Here is a 6,924-nt window from a genome sequence, read left to right as displayed (position 1 = left end):
ATTTTGGAAAGGGAGGACAAATAAATGTATCAAATTACTATGTTTTTGTCATGAGAATGACTGCCTTGATGTCATTTTCTCTCCTTGATGTCATTTTATCTAAAGAAGGATTAAGATATGAAACTAAAACTTGGATTTAAAATTGAAATATTCTGAGTTTGAAAACTAGCATTAATTGTTTCATTAACACTGTTTTTGAAAGGTATTTTTATCTTTTACTTTCTCAAATCCATATATTCATAATACAACAAACTCTTATCATTATTTACACCACAAACAAACACACATCATTTATTGACCGTTTATACGAAATATCTTTTCACGTATACGTCTTTTATACGAAACAATGGTAGACACCTGGCGAGCCCAAGCTCTTAACAACAAATGATCAATTAAAACAATAAAACAATACAAAAAGAAACAAAATGAATTATTTTCAACTCGAAGATACAATATAAAATATGATAAACAAGATCAACAAGGAAAGGCGTTGCTCAATGAACTCAACCCCCACATTACCCAGCGACAAAAACCAACGACAAAGAGCCCAGGAGGACCCCAAACAAAAACAGGAAAGGGCGTTAGGCAGATAGCATGGACAGACTAATCACTAAAATGATTTAAGATGATTGACACAAAATCACTCCAAACATTCAACCAATATTAACCAAATATTTCTTACCAAACAGATATATAACTCAACAACCAAAAACATGTATAATGCAACAACCAAAACAATTAATTACAACGAATCAACCATGATCAATTAAGATCACCACAATTAAATTCAACCAATTTCAACAAATCAACAAAACAAGAAATTCAGATCTCAAAAAAAAAAAAAAAGAAATAATAATAATAATAAAAAGAAAGAAACGCTAAACACTACAAGTGTGCCTTCCCGAAACTGATGTAAATTTCGCCTAAAACTCAGATATTTGCTAGCTTAACAATTGGACATTTACATAGAGAACTTTACACAAAGTGCGCACAACAACATTTCTAAACATTAACGCACAGAAGGCGCTAATTTGTTTTGGTCTCAGAATGTCAGAAAGATTATAAACCAATTCGTTTTTGTATAGTGCCAACAATTTTGTGTCCGGTGTTATAACTGTAGTAAATTGGCTATAAGGCTTATTGCAACATTGATATTCAATTCAATATTTATTTGGCTTAATTAATTAAAAAAAAGTTGCCTCAACTTTGGGATTTGAACTCGAGACCTCTCGCTTACTTACCGAGCGTGTAACTCCTCGACCCCGGTGAAGGTTCAAGCCTGAAGAAAACCACATTATTCTAAATTAGGGTTTGTTTTCCTCCTTAATTTCACGGTAAACCTGTTGTTAAACTCTGATGTAAATAATCATGGAGCTTAATATAAGCATGTTTATCTGTAAAGAATAACACAATATTAGAAATCTTCGACCAATCGGGAACGATTTTTTCTTCTCCGAGAAATAATGCGCCTGTCATTTGACAATCCTTACGCAGTGATTTCCCCTTAATATTTCGGCGTTTTTTTAGCTTTTGTTAGCTGACAGAAACATCTTACTTTTGTCTCACATATACCTGAAAAATTAAGGGGAAATCAACTTTGATAGGTGACTCCCTAAGGATTATTCCCGAGAAGTTTGGTTAATATCCTGCTGTTGGTTTGAAAAGAAAAGTGGTTTAAAGGAATTATTGATGACAATCAACTCCAGACGACGGACACAGTGGGGATCGTAATATCTCACCAATGCCACAGTCTGTTCTGGTGAGATAAATATGGTTGTCACCCTGGAAGTAATTGAATCAAAGATCCCAAGTTTATGAGGCAAATATATTGTGAGACGTATATCCATCGCTCAATTTAGATTTAACAGCTTGCGATTGATATTAACAACTTTGCCGTCTGCTCCTTCAAACTAACGCTTTCTGGTGGAATATGTGAGACAAAAGTAAGACGTTCTGTAAGCTAAATAAGTTCTAAGTTATAGTTGGTTCGATCCAGGGTCGTTTTCAAGAGAATTTCAGTATGTTTATAGCTTCTAACACGAACAAACTAAACCAAATTCGTATCAATTATAAAGTAGGATTTGAAATCACCCCGGTTGAGAATCAGTCTTCTTAGCCACTTATCTGTCAATAAAGGACATATGCATAGAGGACAATTAGGGAACGTAGGTAATTGACAAATGGGCCATAATCGCACCTGAACTCTAACAAGGGGAAACGGTCTACGTTGACAAGATTAAATAAGGCAATTTCTATTCATTTAGTTTTATAAATATCAGCCAATGGGTTGAGGATATTAAGTCTTATATCTCTATTTAGCATGAAATTATTTCAGCAATTTTTCTATAGAACCACCTTAATATATAGCGGTCCATTAATAACTGCAACATGGTTGAATAGGAGATATAATTAAAGGCGGCTTATTTCTATTTCTAGCTCTAGTAGCCATCATATTGACTACCTGATGATCATTGCCGACTCATTTAAGCTCTGGTGGGAAACATGACGGAAATCATCCGAGTACTTTGACAAGCACAAACTAATGACCATTGCTGTCCAAAATTACCAAAATCTACCGAGTGGTTAAGAAGATGTTGTTTCAAACTAATTTCTTTTTTTAGCTCCGGTCAATACCTTGTTCCACAAATCCACCAACTTTTTGAGTCGGAGATTTACTACTTTTTGCTTTTTTGTTTAGTAAACCTGATCAATTTTAATAAGGAACCATTTCTGTAGAGTCTTTTCAAAATTTATCAAGCAACTGAGGAGGAAATGACATTTAAAGCTTTTTAAGGCCCAAACTTTGTAACCACATTTATTTCAAATTGTTTTACATTTAAACATATAATATTAAATCATTACTTCAAAATATTTAATCTACTGATATTCAAATCCGATGTAAATAGACCACTGGCAGAGACAGGCGCCGGGCAATCCAGAAGCTGAGCCAGACTGCTCAGCGGGCGTCTAGCTGGCTGTGGCTACGACGCGAGGAGACAAGCTGGATGCGATCAACCTTTACACCGTAAGATGGTGGGCCCACCCGCCATTACAGATGTACTTGGATAAGGGCCGAAACATCTGGTGGGCACCAAGCTGACGATGGAGGAAGATCCGCAGTCGAGAACCAGACCTCAGAAAGGTGCGTTTAAGACTGTATTATCCACATTGATCATCTGGTTTACCAGTGACTTCTAGGAAAGACTGGATGGCAACCAGGAATAGATTGGTGACACTGGAGAGACAGTTGACCCCAGGAACAGACTGGAATCGGGGCACTAGGGGTAGCATCCCGACGTGCAGTCTTCGTGAGAAGACACCCACAGACAAGCTACAGACTCCACTAATGAAAGACACCCCCAGAGTCTTCCGAGAGGGGGGAGGATGAAAGACTCACATGGACGGATTTTATGGAATCGACACGGCCTTCCCAATCGACTACGAACCCAGCACCAGGAACAGTAACTTGCCCTTGTGGCAAAGTCTGCAAAAACCAACGAGGGTTACGCATTCACCAGGGGAAGTCTGGTTGCCAGCGCGTGAGGCCACTTGAGCAGCGCATAGCCAGTATGGCTAGTGAGACGCGGGAGTACTCCAGTCAGGAGACTATTCACAGTACTGATGAACTCTCCACTCAAGAGACAGCGCACGATGCCACCCAGGATCCAATGATGGATGAAGACGACCCCCTCCTAGAGCTATTGAATTACTCGCAGGACACTAGCAGCCAACCACAGGAGCAAGAGGCCATCTCTGACCGACCACGCCCAATGGCTACCACAAGAACACCCAAGATCAAGTGGCCCAAGGCATCTGAGAAGGCACCATGGAAACAGTTTGACGAGGACCTAGAAATCATCCTCGAATCATCCATGCAAGGTCCAGTACACCGGAAGTTACACACACTTTCCACCCTTGTATACTCTGTTGCAAGGGAGAGGTTTGGGATTGAAGAAACAAAGAAAACGCAAGGAGGCTCTAAAGCCGAACCGGAGGCAACACCGCATAGAGAACCTGAGGAAAGAAATCAGACAGCTGAAGAAGCAGTACCAAGACAGCTCACCAGTTTTTGGCCCCTTGGGCCTGTCCCAACACGTGACACACTGCGCAAAACATTTGGAATTTCCCCCCTGCGGCGAGCTGAGCCCCGAGGAGAAAAGGAGGGAGCGAAAAAGGGAAAAGGAGACTCCCTTTTCAACCCAAAACCCATAAAAAATTTTGAAAAAAGGACCTGCTTGCCCCCAAAAAGGGGGGGGGCCTTCAAAAACTTTTTGGAGCCCCCATTAAAAGGGGTTTGGAAAGAAGTGCCTCATGTTTTACGCTTTTCAGATGTAAAACAGGGGAAACCCCCTAGGGGACTGTGCCCGGAAATAGTCCGGGCCTTCCCCCAAAGACCCATTGGAAACTACTAAACCCCCTTTTGGGGGAGAGGTAAAGGGGAGGGTGGGTCAAGAAGGCTCGTTTTGGGGCTCAAATTCCTGGTTCTAACGCCATCCCGTTAAAAAAAGTGTACAAGATGTGCCCACTCCTATTTGAAGGGCTTTTGGAGACCCCTTTCAAGGGGTTTGGGGGAAAAGGGGAAAAGTCCAAAACCCTGGAAGGGAAAAGAAAGGGGGTAAAATTGGGACCCCAAAGGAAAAGGAATTTCCAAAAGACAGCCCAATCATTTCCCGGGAAAACCATTTTCGTTTTAAAAAATTTGTCGGGGGGGAAAGATATTTTTCGCTACCTGGCCGGGGAAACCCAAACCCCCCAGTCCCTGGGGCCCAAAACCGCGAAACCCCGGGACACTTCAGTCCAAAGGGGGGGGAAAGTCCCCGGTTTTTTTCCGGGTTTTGTTATAGAGCAACGCGCAAATTCCCCAAAACAAAATTAAAAGAGGCGAAGAGGGGGAAAAGAAAAAACCGGGACAAGTTTTGGCTTCGATCTTGCCAACGCATACGGTCTATTCCCCATCAGCTGAATCTTACACCAGCCCTCCCCACTTCGAAAACCATGGTCCAGAAAACATCACCAGCTTACCTTGAACGGCTTCAAGCTTCGGTTTTTTCTGTTGGTGACCAGTGACAAGTGGCCAGAAGCTGGAGAAAGTATATCACCGGATGTCTTTTCTGTGGTACTCTTCGTCCATGGGGTGAATACTTGGCCTGATCAATGCTTTTCCATTAGAGAACCTGGCGCCCCAAAGACAAGAGTCAGGTATCTACCCTCAATTTAAGGGCCTAGGTTTAGTTTTAAACATATCTTATTTAGAATTTAATTTTGTGTACATTGGGTAAATAACAAACATAACAATAATTATAGATTTTGGGCCGAAAGCAGAAGCTTATAGAAAGCCTATCACTTCTAACAATAACAATCTTCAATGTCTGTGGTGGTTGTAATTAACAAGTTACCAAAAAAAAAACCACACATTTGATAATGCAAGATTGAAAAGGAAAAATGAAATGTTAATGGTAAGGACAAAATTTTAGTAAGTTTTGACAAAAATTAAGTAAAAAACTACAGAAAACAACTAAGGAAAAAAACACAAAAGAAAAGAATATAAGCAGCATAGCAGTAACTGTCAGACATTATATAAATCGTTTCGTAGAATCAATATAAAGGTATACAGACCTGAAAAGCTCTACGTTTTGGTTGTTTGAAAGGGAATTCGAACCATGCAATAGCAGAGTGTGAGTTATGATCAGGGATCTATCCAGTTGTAAGATGTTCCTATAGAGGATATCTCGCATATGTTGATACAAAGGACAGTTTAGAAGAAAATGACACACTGTTTCTGTTTGACCACAGGCGCATGTGTTTGATTCGGAAATATTTTTTCGGAAAAGATCATCATTTAAGGAACTACAGCCAAGTCTTAAGCGAGTATGCAGGATTTGAAGTTTGCGAGGCCCGGTGTTAAAAAAAATTAGGGGGTTTGTGTGGGTTTGAAAGAAGTCGCTTGAATTGTTGTAAAGTTTCTGATGATTTTGTATTCTGAGGGAGCGTGTTCCAGGAACGGATGCTAGACGGGTTGAGAGAGTTTTGATAAAAGGATGTTCGACAATAGATAGGAGGAATATCAGAGGAGTTTCTGAAGGTGTATCTTTCGTTTTGACGTGTTGGGATTAGAGTGTTTAAGTAAGTAGGACATAAACTATTTCGAATTTTGTAAATAAAGACCAGTTTGTGATTACTACGTCGAGTTGATAATGATTCCCATCCCAGGTCGTCATAAAGTTTTTCAAGAGAACAAAGTTTAGTAGCACCTGTGACTATTCTGGCAGCCTCGTTTTGAATCATATCCAATTCATGCTTTTCGCTAGCTGAACAATTATCAAAAAGTATATCTCCATACTCTAATAATGGACGGATAAATGTCAAATATAATGTTTCAAATGTTTTTCTGTCGAGTGTAAATTTTAGACTACGGAGAATATTGATCCTTGTCCAAGCTTTGTTTTTAATATATTCGAGATGATTTGACCATGAACAATCGTTTGATAGAACAACTTCTAAATGTTCGTGAGAAGAAGATTCAGAAATGACTTGGTTTTGCAGAAGTAGGGGGGGGGGGGGATATTGTGTTTTAATAGCTTTCCGAGATATGGTCATATATATGGTCTTTGCTGGATTAAACGAAACCAGCCATTCTTTAGAACATTGGTTAATCTTTTGTAAATCAGAGTTTAGTACATTTGCTGTTATTTCGGGTGTATTAACGATAAGGGATAAACTTTTTGTCATCTGCAAAAAGTCTGATGTTGGCGTAGATATCTTTTACAATGTCGTTTATAAATATAAGGAAAAGCAGTGGGCCGAGAATGGATCCTTGAGGAACACCAGCCTTGACGTAAAGAAGAGAAGATGATGATGATCCTTGGACAGTGACTCTTTGCTGCCTATTGAATAAGTAGCTTTGAAACCAAAGAAGTAAATCTC

Source organism: Ruditapes philippinarum, unplaced genomic scaffold (genome assembly GCF_026571515.1).
Source record: "Ruditapes philippinarum isolate M1 unplaced genomic scaffold, ASM2657151v2 ctg4600_1_1_1_1, whole genome shotgun sequence".
NCBI lineage: Eukaryota > Metazoa > Mollusca > Bivalvia > Venerida > Veneridae > Ruditapes > Ruditapes philippinarum.
The sequence above is the reverse complement of the archived record's forward strand: the minus strand, read 5'-3'. Positions refer to the sequence as shown.